Consider the following 14434-nt stretch of genomic DNA (forward strand, 5'->3'; position numbering starts at 1 on the left):
ATTCGCTTCCAATTTCGGTAATTCGTTGCCGGTAGCAACCAAGATTTCTTTGCTTCCATGTCATTTAATAATGCGATCGAAAAACATGAATCTTCATCGCATCATTTTCCTTTTCGGAAAAAATAGCGTTGATACGCACGGCGTTGCCTGGGTAGAGACGTCCATTGCCTTTGAAAATCCCCGAAGACATGCTAAAAGACAGTGCTTCAATTTGATTGTTTATCTGTTTTACGGCAATTTTAACATTTCTGTGCCATGCATTGCCGAAAATAACCGGGAACGTTATTCAGTGCTTCGTGCTTACTACGTAGACGGAATAATGTCTTCCAGGAATTATCTTATGCCGGCCTTTTATTGATTAGTACCAGTTGTGTTCTTGCGTTTCATAATGTTAAAATATGACAAGATTTCCTGTATAATCTGACTATACCTAGTGCTTAAAGTAGAGAACATATCATGTTTTATTTACTGCAGATAACGTTCAAAAAGTAATCAGAAGCTCACAGTATTAATGCTGGAGTCCCTCAGGGGTTCATCCTGGACCAACTCTCTTCCTGATCTACATTAATGACCTTCCAAATCACATCCTTAAATTACTCATAAGCATTTATGCTGACGATACTACTATCTATGGTAGCACATCTAAGACCGTAAACGACCAAGTTCTGTCCGATTCTCTCTCCTCTGATCTTGAGCAAGTGGTACAATGGGGAAAGAGGTGGCTTGTTACTTTTAATGCATCTAAAACCAAGCTTTTATCTTTACATCATCAACGCTCTACATTAATGATCTTCCAAATTACATCCTTGCATCATTCGTAGACATGCTGACGACACTACACACTATGGTAGCACATCTAAGACCGTAAACGATCAAGTTCTCTGCTAAAACCAAACTTCTATATTAATATCATCAACGCTCTGATCCCCATCTGCCATCAATTAAAATGAATGGCCATCGTCTTGGGGAGTTTTTTAATGTTTTGACAAGCTCTGGACATGCCTTTTACTTCTGATTTGAAATGGAAAACATACACATCCCTTGCCAAAGTCCCTAGAAAAATGGTGGGATCTTTTTATTTATCCAGTATATATCTCACTGCTGATGCAATTCTCTATCTATATAAGAGCCAGGCACGTCCAAGGATGAAGTACTGTTGCCATATCTGGGCAGCAGCTGCTAGAAAGACCTTATCCTGCCCTTTTCTCTTCCCTTCAACCTTTCTCACAGAAGAGATGTTGTAAATCTGTTTCTGCTTTATCATTATTTTATGGCAAGTACTCGTCTGAGCTCCAGTCTATCGTCCCACTTCGCCAAACTTTCACGAGAAACACTCGTCTAGCTGAAAACGCTATCAATAATTTCCCACACCTTTATCTGTGCCAAAACCTAAATGTAGATTCCATGAACAAAGTTTCTTTCGTAGAACTGCACGCATGAGGAACTGTCTTCTTTTTGCCTGCTTTCAAGCTGACTACAATATGGTTGCCTTCCAGTCCAACGTAAAAAAATTCGCGATAATCCGTTCCCCTTAAGTTAACAAATTTACCGAATTTCCGTTACTAACGATTACTATATTGCCCAATTGGCTACTGTACACGCTTTAACCACTATTCCTGAGTGGCCTCTGGGCCTTGATAAGTTGTGATGCTTATGTCAAAAAAAGATATCCCATATTTTAAACTCGAAACCCTAGACTTTAAAGAGCTACGAAAAGGGAAATAGTACCATTAAAATGAGCGACCTTTTGTGCCCCTGTGTTTATTTTTCTACATAATCCCTACTATGCTTAATGCACATTTGCGAGCCTCTTTTAATGCCCATGTCATGAAATAAGCGCGCGTTATCTCTCACATCTTTGTCGGCAACTATACAATATTCGAACTGTGTTATCATCAATCGTATCTACTTCGTAAACTGTCAATAGGCGGCGGTGAATATGTTGATCGGTTCATTTTTTTATCTGCATTAAGTAATTTAATCACGGATCTTTGCTTCTGATGCACGTCCATGGAACGAGTCGCTTTTTTAGTGTCTCACACTTTCAGTATCTTCAACAGAGAGATGAAATCTTCAAGCCATGAATGCATAAGGTTTATAATTTGCCATCTTCTCTGCTCACTTCTGAAATAATAAAAATAGGAGACATTACTTTCGAAACACAACCTGTATTTAATAAACTTGTTTAGTAGCAAAACAAGCCAAAATGAGAAAATCTAAAGCAATTTATACAAAAAGACTATTTATAAATAGAATATACAGTGTCTGTATACGATCTATAAACAACTACATGATGCCTAATATATTCTGTGTCTCGTGACACCCAGTTGCAACCTTCTGCTGATAAATTAGTACTGTGCAAGGCGACACAATGGAGTGTGTATTTATTTGCTTCCCCACTGAGAAAATATGGCACAATGCCGTTTTTTAATGTGGAGAGAGAGGGAGGGGGAAGGGAAAAGGGGGACCAGCCCCCGATGGGTGAAAAAAGGAGCTGGGTAGTGACAATTGGTATGAAGGGTTGCCCCTACATTGACCAAGGTCTGATATGTGGATTTACCCCCACATATGGTCTTTGCTTGCAGTATATGTCGGAACAGATGGTATTTATTTGCTCCCCCACCCAGCAAATTAGGCACAAGGCCGATTTTTAATGTGAGGAGTGAAGGGAGGGGGAAGGAAAAAAGGGGACCAGCTCCCGAGAGGTGGGAAATGGGAGCTGGTTAAAGGTCAGGCATGTGAGGTTGCCCCCACATCTGGTCTTTGCTAGCAGTATCTGCCGGAACAGATGGTATTTATTTGCTCCCCCACCGAGCAAATCAGGCACAAGGCCGATTTTTAATGTGAGGAGTGCAGGGAGGGGGAAAGGAAAAAGGGGGCCAGCTCCCGAGAGGTAGGAAATGGGAGCTGGTTAAAGGTCAGGCATGTGGGGTTGCCCCCACATCTGGTCTTTGCTAGTCATAGCTAGTTATAGCTTGCAGTATCTGCCGGAACAGATGGTATTTATTTGCTCCCCGACCGAGCAAATTAGGCACAAGGCCGATTTTTAATGTGAGGAGTGAAGGGGGGGAAGGGAAAATGGGGACCAGCTCCCAAGTGGTGGGAAATGGGAGCTGGCTAAAGGTCAGGCATGTGGGGCCGCCCCACCATCCGGTCTTTGCCAGTCATAGCCAGTCACAGCTAGTCACAGCTTGCAGCATCTGCCGGAACAGATGGTATTTATTTGCTCCCCCACCGAGCAAATTAGGCACAAGGCCGATTTTTAATGTGAGGAGTGAAGGGAGGGGGAAGGGAAAAAGGGGACCAGTTCCCGAGAGGTGGGAAATGGGAGCTGGTTAAAGGTCAGACATGGGGGGGGTGCCCCCACATCTGGTCTTTGCTTGCAGCATCTGCCGGAACAGATAGTATTTATTTGCTCCCCCACCGAGCAAATTAGGCACAAGGCCGATTTTTAATGTGAGGAGTGAAGGGGAAATGGGGACCAACTCCCCGGGGAGTAGGGGGGGCTGGATAGTTACAATTGGTATGAAGGGTTACCCCTACATTGACCAAGGTCTTATATGTGGGGTTTCCCCCACATATGGTCTTAGCTTGCAGTATCTGTCGGAACAGATGGTGTTTATTTGCTCCCCCACCGAGCAAATTAGGCACAAGGCCGATTTTTAATGTGAGGAGTGAAGGGAGGGGGAAGGGAAAAAGGGGACCAGCTCCCGAGAGGTGGGAAGTGGGAGTTGGATTAGAAACTGTTGGTATGAAGGGTTGCCCCTTCAGTGACCAAGGTCAGATATGTGGGGTTACCCCCACATATGGTCTTTGCTAGTCATAGCTGGTCTGTGCTAGTCATAGCTTGGCAGCATCTGCCGGAACAGATGGTATTTATTTGCTCCCCCACCGAGCAAACTAGGCACAAGGCCGATTTTTAAAGTGAGGAGTGAAGGGGAGATGGGGACCAACTCCCCGGGGAGTAGGGGAGCTGGATAGTGACAATTGGTATGCAGGGTTGTCCCTACATTGACCAAGGTCTAATATATGGAGTTGCCCCCACATATGGTCTTTGCTTGCAGTATCTGCCGGAACAGATGGTATTTATTTGCTCCCCCACCGAGCAAATTAGGCACAAGGCCAATTTTTAATGTGAGGCGTGAAGGGAGGAGGAAGGGAAAAAGGGGACCAGCTCCCGAGAGGTGGGAAATGGGAGCTGGTTAAAGGTCAGGCATGTGGGGTTGCCCCCACATCTGGTCTTTGCTAGTCATAGCTAGTCCTAGCTAGTCATAGCTTGCAGTATCTGCCGGAACAGATGGTATTTATTTGCTCCCCCACCGAGCAAATTAGGCACAAGGCCGATTTTTAATGTGAGGAGTGAAGGGAGGGGGAAGGGAAAAAGAGGACCAGCTCCCGAGAGGTGGGAAATGGGAGCTGGTTAATGGTCAGGCATGTGGGGTTGCCCCCACATCTGGTCTTTGCTAGTCATAGCTTGCAGCATCTGCCGGAACAGATGGTATTTATTTGCTCCCCCACTGAGCAAATTAGGCACAAGGCCGTTTTTAATGTGAGGTAAAAACCAGCTCCCCTAAAAGTAGGCAAAAAGGGGGCACTCTGGTTACCAAAAATAATAATTGTCCCAGTATAGAGGGTTGATATTTATTTGCTGCCCACCTCAGCAAAATGTGGCACAAGGCCGGAAAGTGGGAACCCCGCAGGCTCCCCTAAAGGAGGGGCACTCCTGCAATTTTAAAAATTGCCTGAGTAACCCCGTCGGCATTCCCCGGTCAGGGCGCCTCAGGCAGCAAGCAATAAACTTGCCCCACCGGAAAGCCCGGTGGCAAGGCCTGGGAGGGTGGACCTCCTAGGTATTACCCAGGCGATTGTCCCAGTATAGAGGGTTTCCCCTCCATTGACTGGTACAAATTATCTTAAGTGCAGCATCTGCCGGAACAGATACTACACTTGGATCTTGTCGCCCGTGGCCACAGAGGGCCAGGTGGGCAGTGGAGACACAAGGGAGTGTGTAAATAGTCTTACCAGATCATCTGCAAGATCTGGGAATATATACCAGGAATAAAAGTTGAAAAATAAGTCATATCAATCCACTATTATTATGCATTTCCTCGAACAACCTCTATATGAAAGGAAGCTATAAACAATGTCATATTGCTGTAGAAAAAAAGGCAAAAAGAAGCAACTTTTGCAGAAGTTGGTGTCTCCAATGATGCTGGCTTAAACAAGACAGAGAGACAAAAACAAACAATACCAGATCTTTATATACTAAATAAGAAAACGGGAGCTTCAGATCACTTCAATCATTCCAATAATTAAAATAGGCACCAATATATATATATATATATATATATATATATATATATATATATATATACCTATCCACACACACACACACACATACACGCCACACACATATATATGCAAGATCTTCAGATAGTATCAGTCCCATGAGTTCATAAAAAGATGGAACATTCTACACTGAGGTCAATTTTTTTCATAATAAAGTGTTATTACCGAAATATTTGTTTTTTTCTTAAAATGTGATAAACCTAATGACCTTTTTATTTTACGCTGTTGTATTTCTGTTTGCGTTGTATGGTAAAGGGCGACGAGATCTCGTACTTTTGTCACGAGAAATAGCGAGAGAAAAAACAACAACACGTAATTAGGTGAATCCCATTTTGGTACAGCACAGCAAATCAATGCGATTAACAATAGGAAGATTACATGAACGTTAAGAGATAAAGAAAAATGACAACAACAAAAAAAAATGTCGGAAATTCCTAAAGAGTCATACGCTAATTTGTCAATTAGGAATTCTATAGACTTCTTGCGAACTATTGTTTTTTCTTTCTTTATATAAGGTGCACTTAGGTAAGATTTGATCATTAAAGAATTCGCTGCACCACTACAAAAAAAAACATTGACTAATTTAATAAAAGAAATAGATTTTCTTAGATTAACATTTTACAAAAAAAGAATTATAAAAGAAAGAGTCGTGAAATAATGTCACATTGACCTCGCAGCGTTTGTATACTTGCTTACAAATACAATAAGACAGACTATCGTAACGACGCACCTAATTTGACACGTATAACTGGGTTTAAATAAATATATGTATGTATGTATATATATATATATATGTGTGTGTGTTTGTGTGCCTGTCTGTATGTATGTGTGTATATAAATATATATATATATATATATATATATATATATATATATATATTCTTCCTTTGTTGTATAAAACAAACTTGGGTCTGTGTGTGTGAATTCCAACCCAATGAACTCGAAAAAAGGTATGCGCATTTTAATGAAATTCTACACAAATGTACCTCATGTGTCTGAGAGTGTGTTTAGATAGGTTGTGTGCCCGAATGTCGTCCATGAGTATCGATAATTAAAATAATCCGATAAAAGAAGGAACATGCGATTTTGACCAAAGTTGACAACTTACATAGCCTAATATCACAAATGCATTTTAGAAGTTTTATTCTTACACAATTACGATTATAAACGAAAAAATGTTGAAATAAAGTCATATTGACCTTGCAGCGTTCGAATACTTGTTTAACAAATAGAAATAGAAGGACAATCGTAAGGACTCACCTGCTCTGAAGAATCATACGGTTTAAATATATATATATATATATATATATATATATATATATATATATATATATATATACATATATATATATATATATTTAAAGATTAGAACAATAGTCTAAAGAGCAGAGTGTATTTTAATGTAATAGTGAAATTACTAGTTTAATTAAAATACAGGAAAGAAAAAGTGCTCGTTGTAATTTAGATATATAATAAGCTCGATAGGTAAATATCCTAGAGCTAATTTAATATTTAGTAATGTGATTGATAATTTTAAATTTAAAAATCAAATTATAATTAAATTAAAAATCCGTTTCATAAGAAGGAACAACAACAAAATCAATTATTTGTACGATCGTTTCGGAAAACTGTGTTTTTATTGTGGTAGATATCAAGTTACGGACAATAATTATTACATATAGTTTTTTTAATAAACAAGGTTTCCTCATCAGCAAATTGTGAATGGTTTTTATTAAATTTAAAAGACGCTATATATAAACCTAGCATTAAAAGTAAGGCAGATGTATCTGGAAAAAATTAAAATAAAGGTCTGGATTTAAAATTGATAAGAGAAATTATATGGGTTAGAGATAGAAAAGATATAGAGTAAAATATAAATTTGGTTTAAGTACAATATTATACATACATACATACACAAATATATACATGAATATATATGAAAAAATGACACATATATACATATACATAGATATACAGATATATACATAAAAATATAGGTACAAATATTTACCTTTTAATTTTTAGTCTTTTGAAATCAGGAACTATGGTTAAAGTACTCATATACTTGTATATAATCATGCTTTTTGTGGTGTATTTCATAGCATCTTACAGATAGTATCGGGTCATCAGGAGAGAATAGATATAATACATATGTATGCTATGACGTAATTACGAATAAACACACAAACACACACAGACACAAGCAAACACAAGAATACGATGCTATGACGTCAAAAATAAAGTCAGAGGGGATTACGCCATATGTGACGTCATAACAAACAAAGAGGAAATATTTCTGGGACACGGCGGTATATAGGGCTTATATATATATATATATATATATATATATATATATATATATAACAGAAAGAAAATTAAAACTGTTGAACTTTACAATAAAGATATATTGTTCGACTGAATACCCCAGAAAACAATTTACAATTTTCTATTGCGTATTGAGCTTTTTAAATTCGGTTGGGATTACATTTTCTATATATAAATACTGTTATTTATATTAGTTTAAACTATACCATTACGTATATTAGGTAAACACTACATCCATATATATATATATATATATATATATATATATATATATATATATATATATATATATATATAACAGAAAGAAAATTAAAACTGTTGAACTTTACAATAAAGATATATTGTTCGACTGAATACCCCAGAAAACAATTTACAATTTTCTATTGCGTATTGAGCTTTTTTAAATTCGGTTGGGATTACATTTTCTATATATAAATACTGTTATTTATATTAGTTTAAACTATACCATTGCGTATATTAGGTAAACACTACATCCATATATATATATATATATATATATATATATATATATATATATATATATATATATATATATATATATATAGCTTAGTGCGTTAGAGGAAATGAGTGAGCTCAATTCTGCAAAAGGAGACTTATCTGGACAATATATCGTTGGAGCTTATATAGGAGAACTATAAGAACAACAGGGATGGGAAATGAAGTCACAAAACCATATATTGATGGATATAGATTCATTTATTTATTCAATAAGGGAATACAAACAATTAGTTGGGGAACAGAAGGGACTCTTTATGCCAGGGCATTTCGTAGCCTAATGCTTCTCATCAGAAGAGTAGAGAAGATGCTAGGTAACATAGTGGAGATGCGGCGTCTAGCATAGGATTCATTGGGAACGAAATAGATCAAATAAAATTCAATATGATGTTGGGGGCAGCTTTATCGAATTCTAAATAAAGGAGGAGTGCATTATATATAGCATGATGTAAAAAAGTGTATAAGGTCTTTATCATAGTCTTAAATGTATGGAGTCTAAGTTTTAGGGTTAAAGTGGGAGTATAGCGTGGATAGGTGATGATTCTATTTTAACGGTGTGTAAGGTGTCTATTATCTATGGAGGGGCATTTTTGTAAGATGCAACCGAGACGAACAACAGCACTATGTTCCACCAATATATAGTTTTGTGACTTAATTTCCCATTCCCATTGTTCTCCTACACACACACAGACACACATACACACACACACAGGCATATATGTATATATATGCATCACACCCACCCACCCCACACACACACACACACACACATATATATATATATATATATATATATATATATAAATGTCAGGTCATGTCATATGCTACTGGTACCATGTAACCCAGTACTACCTGCCTCATGGTCGGGTCACCGGCGACTAAACTGCTTCCCCCACCAGACTTGTTTGGTAAGGAGGGCGGCTAGTCTCCCTGAAGGATTAAAAACAAGACATTCCAAAGGGCGAATGAACTCTTTTTCTAGGTCAACGGCCAACTAGCACCGTATATATTTGTGTGTGTGTATATATGTGTATTGGGGTAGAGAGGGCTCTTGTAAGCCGTGGTGAAGGCAACCTTTCTAGGAGAAGCAAATCTCTGATTTAAAAAAACATAAAGCGGAAGACTAGTACCCGCATTAAGCTGGCCTGCAGTTTAATTTGTTGCTGGCTATATTGCTCTTGCTTGTTGCTGGATCGCAACATATTTAACCGAGAGAGAGACTTAGCTGTCGTACAAAGCTAAGACTCTGTAACATCATATTTGTATAGATACTCCCTCAGACACTTGGGCTCATGGATTTTAAATGTCTGAGGGAGTGGCACTCGTCTGACAAGACGTTGCAATCATCATATATATATATATAAATGACTATATGTCAGTCTATCAGACTCTATAAATTCAAACTCTATCTCCACCGAGACTAGAAGTTGCTGAGCGGCGCTAGGGGCCTAAAATGATTGGATTTTTACGGACTGTTTTATGGGTCTTTACCCGGTTAAATTCGTTCTTAAAATTCAAAATTGGGTCACAACTGAAAAAAAAATGGTTATACATTTCCTACATTCAACTTATTTTATATATTAATACATTCGTGTGATTGTCAAAAGAAATGTGGCATAGTCGCGAACATTTTCGACTTCCATGTGTCGTTTCTGGCGAGTGATGAATTGCGTTGGGTGAATTAATTGAAAAGTCAGTTAAAATCGTTTAAAATCATTACAAGCACTTAAACTTTAATAGACACTGATCGAATGTCGTTTTGTTTTTCATGTGAATGAGCTCCAATAATTGGGACGCGCAGATAATAGCGGTGTTTTTCTCAATATGATCCTAAATGTGTTTTTGCGTGTCATGTGCTGAAAGTTGTTGGTAAATGAGTCTCTGAGTTAGATAGGTGATATGTTATCCGGCGAGAGATACTCGTTCTAGTCATACCGATGTACGTGTTGTTTTTGGGGACATATTCTTCTATAGGTCATTTAAAAACGTACACGTCATTTCTAGTTTTGAGTAAATTGTCGCTGAGAATTGAGTTTTTCTCATTATAATGAACTTTTTCATTTTTTTTGTAATAAATAATGAATCTAAGATTTCACTTTATTCAATGGTTGAAATGTGTTTATGTACTAAACCACAAATTAATCTTTTATGTACTAACACACGAAGGAATCTTTCGCCATTTTTGTTTTTTAAGAAAAAATGAAAGAAAGCAAAAAAAAAAAAGAATTTGCGAGGTAAACATTGTATTGTGTGTTGAAAAAGAAACAAGGAAAATCTGCTTAAATTACAATGAAAAAAACAAAGAACGTTTCCGGATGTGGGTGTGCGTTAAAATTTGATCTGTTGAAAAAGTGGAACACTTCAGAGAATGAAATCCCGTTTATATAACAAACTTCCTGGACGTCACGTTAAATTCAGAAAAAAAAACACATATGAACCCTACTTGAAAGATAACGCTAATCCAATATACGTAAACCCTAAGTCCAATCATCCACCATCAATTATAAAACAGATTCCTAACTCGACCGTAAGTAGACCCAGCAATAACTCAAGCGATGAAAATGTATTTAACACGTCAATCACTATCTATAAAACAGCCCTAAAAAGAGTAGCTACAAATATATTGATATCAAATATAAGCAACAAAACACCAATAACTATAATAACATTTAAAATAGAAGAAAAAGAAATATAATCTGGTATACGGCGCCATAAAATCAAGTTTTAAAAACAAAACTTAGCAAAAAATTTCTAGATCTCATCGAAAAGCACTTCCCCGTAACCAATCACTTTCAGAGAATTTTCAATAAAAATAACCTAAAGTTATCATACAGTTGCTGCGAAAATTTAGAGATGATAATTAAAGACACATCAAAGGCTGTAAATGACAAAGTTCTCTCTGATTCTCTCTCCTCTGATCTCGAGCGCGTGGTTCAGTGGGGGAAGATGTGGCTGATTACCTTTAATGCATCCAACACCAAACTCCTATCTTTACATCATCAACGCTCTGATCCCCATCTGGCATCAATTGTGATGGATGGCTCTCGTCTGGGTGAGGCCCCGTGTGTTGACAAGCTTCTGGGTTTGACCTTTACTCCTGATCTGAAATGGAACAAGTACATCAAGTCTGTTGCCAAGGTCGCTGGAAAGATGGTGGGATCCTTCTACCGCTCCAGAAGATATCTCACTACTGATGCAATTCTCTATCTATATAAAAGCCAAGTACGTCCAAGGATGGAATACTGTTGCCATATCTGGGCAGGAGCTGCTAAAAACAGCCTATCCTGCCTTGACAGAGTACAAAATAGATGTTGCGAGCCTATCCTTGTTTTATCGTTATTTCCATGGCAGGTGCTCGTCTGAACTCCAATCTCTGATCCCCCCTCGCCAATCTTTCACGAAAAACACCCGTCTAGCTGAATTCACTGTGAAAAATTTCCCCCACTCTATATCTCTACCTAAATCAAAACGCTGATTCCATGAACAAAGCTTCTTTCTTAGAACTGCACGCCTGTAGAACTCTGTTCCGTCTGCCTGATTCCCACCGGACTACAACTTGGATGTCTTCAAGTCCAATGTTAACAAATTCTTAATGAACCGGCCCCTAAAGTAAACACTTAATAAAATCTCCACACTAACGTAATGTACTTGCAATAACCCTTATCCCTGAGTGGCTTCCGGGCCTTGATAAGTGGTGATCACTGTGTAAAAAAACAACAAAAAACATAATAACAAAATATTAAATGAAAGCAATGAAAACAACAATAAAATAAGCAGTAATAAGTGTACATCATGCCAAAATTAAAACTAACACATATGTAACTAGTAGAAATAATAATAAAAATAATAATAATAATAACAACAACAACAATAATAATAATAATAATAATAATAATAATAACAATAATAATAATAATAATAATAATAATAATAATAATAATAATAATAATAAGCCAACTCCGAACAACCATAGTAGAAATTAAAATAAAAATACTAATAGGCATCATTTTTCATTCAAGCAAACATTATTAGATGCAACGGAGACACCTTGCTTTATGAATCTTTTTTTTTTTAATTTCTTGTACAATCTTAATATATCAAAATCGAAAATATTAATAAAGGTTCCATAGTTATTACTGTCACGAGTGCTTTTGATTCGTCCCCGAATCATCATCTTGGCACTTTTACTTCCTCAACACCTGAAGATGGTTCGTGGACGAATCGAGAGCGCCTATGAGAGTAACAACTATGGAACCCTTATTGATATTTTTGATTTTGATACAAAAAAGATTATACGGAAAATCGAAAAATGAAAAAAAAAATCATAAGGCAAATTTTCTCTGTTGCATTTAATAATGATTGCTTGAATATATATATATATATATATATATATATATATATATATATATATATATATATATATATATATATATATATATATTTGGAGAAAAATAGAAAAACCATCTCCAGCAACTACAGGCTTATAACATGTTTAACTAATATCTGAAAAATACAAAAAGCACAACCGTGAGAACAAATCCATCACTTCATTCAAAATCGCGGACCAACCACGAGGAACAAAAAAGGGATGTCATAAAGGAAAAAGAGGAACATATAACCTACTACAAAAGATTCTGAAAGAAGGTAGAAAATATACAAAAGAACGTAGAGCATGGATTAACTACAAAAAAAGCATACAACATGATCCGGCAAGCATAGACAAAAGAATGCTTGGTAATGTACGAAATACTTGGCAAGATTTTCAATTTGATTGAAAACATATTGGATTTTAGAATGGTGCCACTATTACATTTATAGTACCGGTAATTTTGATAGAAATCAAACTAATGATGATAAAAACACAAAATTTAACATGCTTTTCTTCACGATTCCTCATCAATTGGTCAATTAAAATGTTAAAATGACGGCATGTGCATTCAATTGAAATAGGCAAAAAGTTAAGGGTTTTACTTTTGATTTTATCAAATAGATGAGGTAGCGAGGTAGTGTTACGGAGGGTGGATATCTTGTTTTTCACTCAGGTGGTGGACATAGTTTGGACATGGATCGACTACAAAAAGGCGACGGGATCCGGCAAGCATAGATAATAAAATGCTTGGGAAATTACAAAATACTCGGCAGATTATCAATTTGATTAAAAACATTTTTGATTTTAGAATGGTGCCGTGCCATTATGACACTATTATAGTACCGGAAATTTTGCAAGAAATCGTGCAAATTATGATAAAACTACAAACTTTGACGCACTTTTCTCAAGGATTTCTTGTCGATTGATTAAATGACAATTACGGTGAAGTATTTATTGCATATACTATTTCTTGAATTCCTATAATTTCAACTCTGCTGAAGTAGAGTCTCATGTTTATTGAATAGGATGACACCTATTTTTAAGATTTTTCAAGATTTGCTCGTTTTTTAAACATATCTGTAAATTAATTTATTTATTGCGGACTATTATCCTAATCTTTCTTAGTTGTTGTTTCACGACGTTTCGGCCGACTATTTCTCTGGCCTTCGTCAGGTGGTAATCGTGACGGGATAGGAACTCCGAATCGTCTTACTGCATTCTCAGCAATTACTGCCAGCTATGGTTGCTGTCGTCTCACCACGTTTTGGTCAAGAAAGCCTTTGGTCGGCTTTGGATAGGATTGAAACTGCTATCTTTAGACAATTCTCACTTGGAACCGTAGGGATTCAACGTTTCTATCCACTGTAATCAAGGTAAGATTTTTGGTCTTATAGATCCACGTTTATTTATTATCTGATCTTTCATAGTCGCATCTGACAAAGGCCAGGGGAATAGTTGCCTGAAACGTCGTGAAACAACAACTAAGAAAAAGATGAGGATAAAAGTCCGCAATAAATAAATAAATAAATAATACTCATCTCAATAATGAATTCCAATTAAATAATATATATCTGTAAATATTTTGTTTGTTTGTTTTAATACAAAATTGCGATCACTGTGCAATTTTTAATTTTGTAAGGATCATCTGGTCTAGTAGACGTTTAACCGATGTCCTTACTCCTCCAGTTTCCACTTGTTAATATTGCTGCTCTTGTTATCCAGCATCATTCATTTATTTCAGTTATTCGAATAAAGAAACGCTAACACATTACTCCCCATCCTCTAGTAGCCTTTAGGTCTTGATAAATGGCAACCTCTAATAAAAGAAGAATATAATTATACATTTTCCGTGCTTTGTTTTAAACAATACTCTGT

Source organism: Euprymna scolopes, chromosome 35 (assembly GCF_053919585.1).
Source record: "Euprymna scolopes isolate OS-2025 chromosome 35, ASM5391958v1, whole genome shotgun sequence".
Classification (NCBI taxonomy): Eukaryota; Metazoa; Mollusca; class Cephalopoda; order Sepiida; family Sepiolidae; genus Euprymna; species Euprymna scolopes.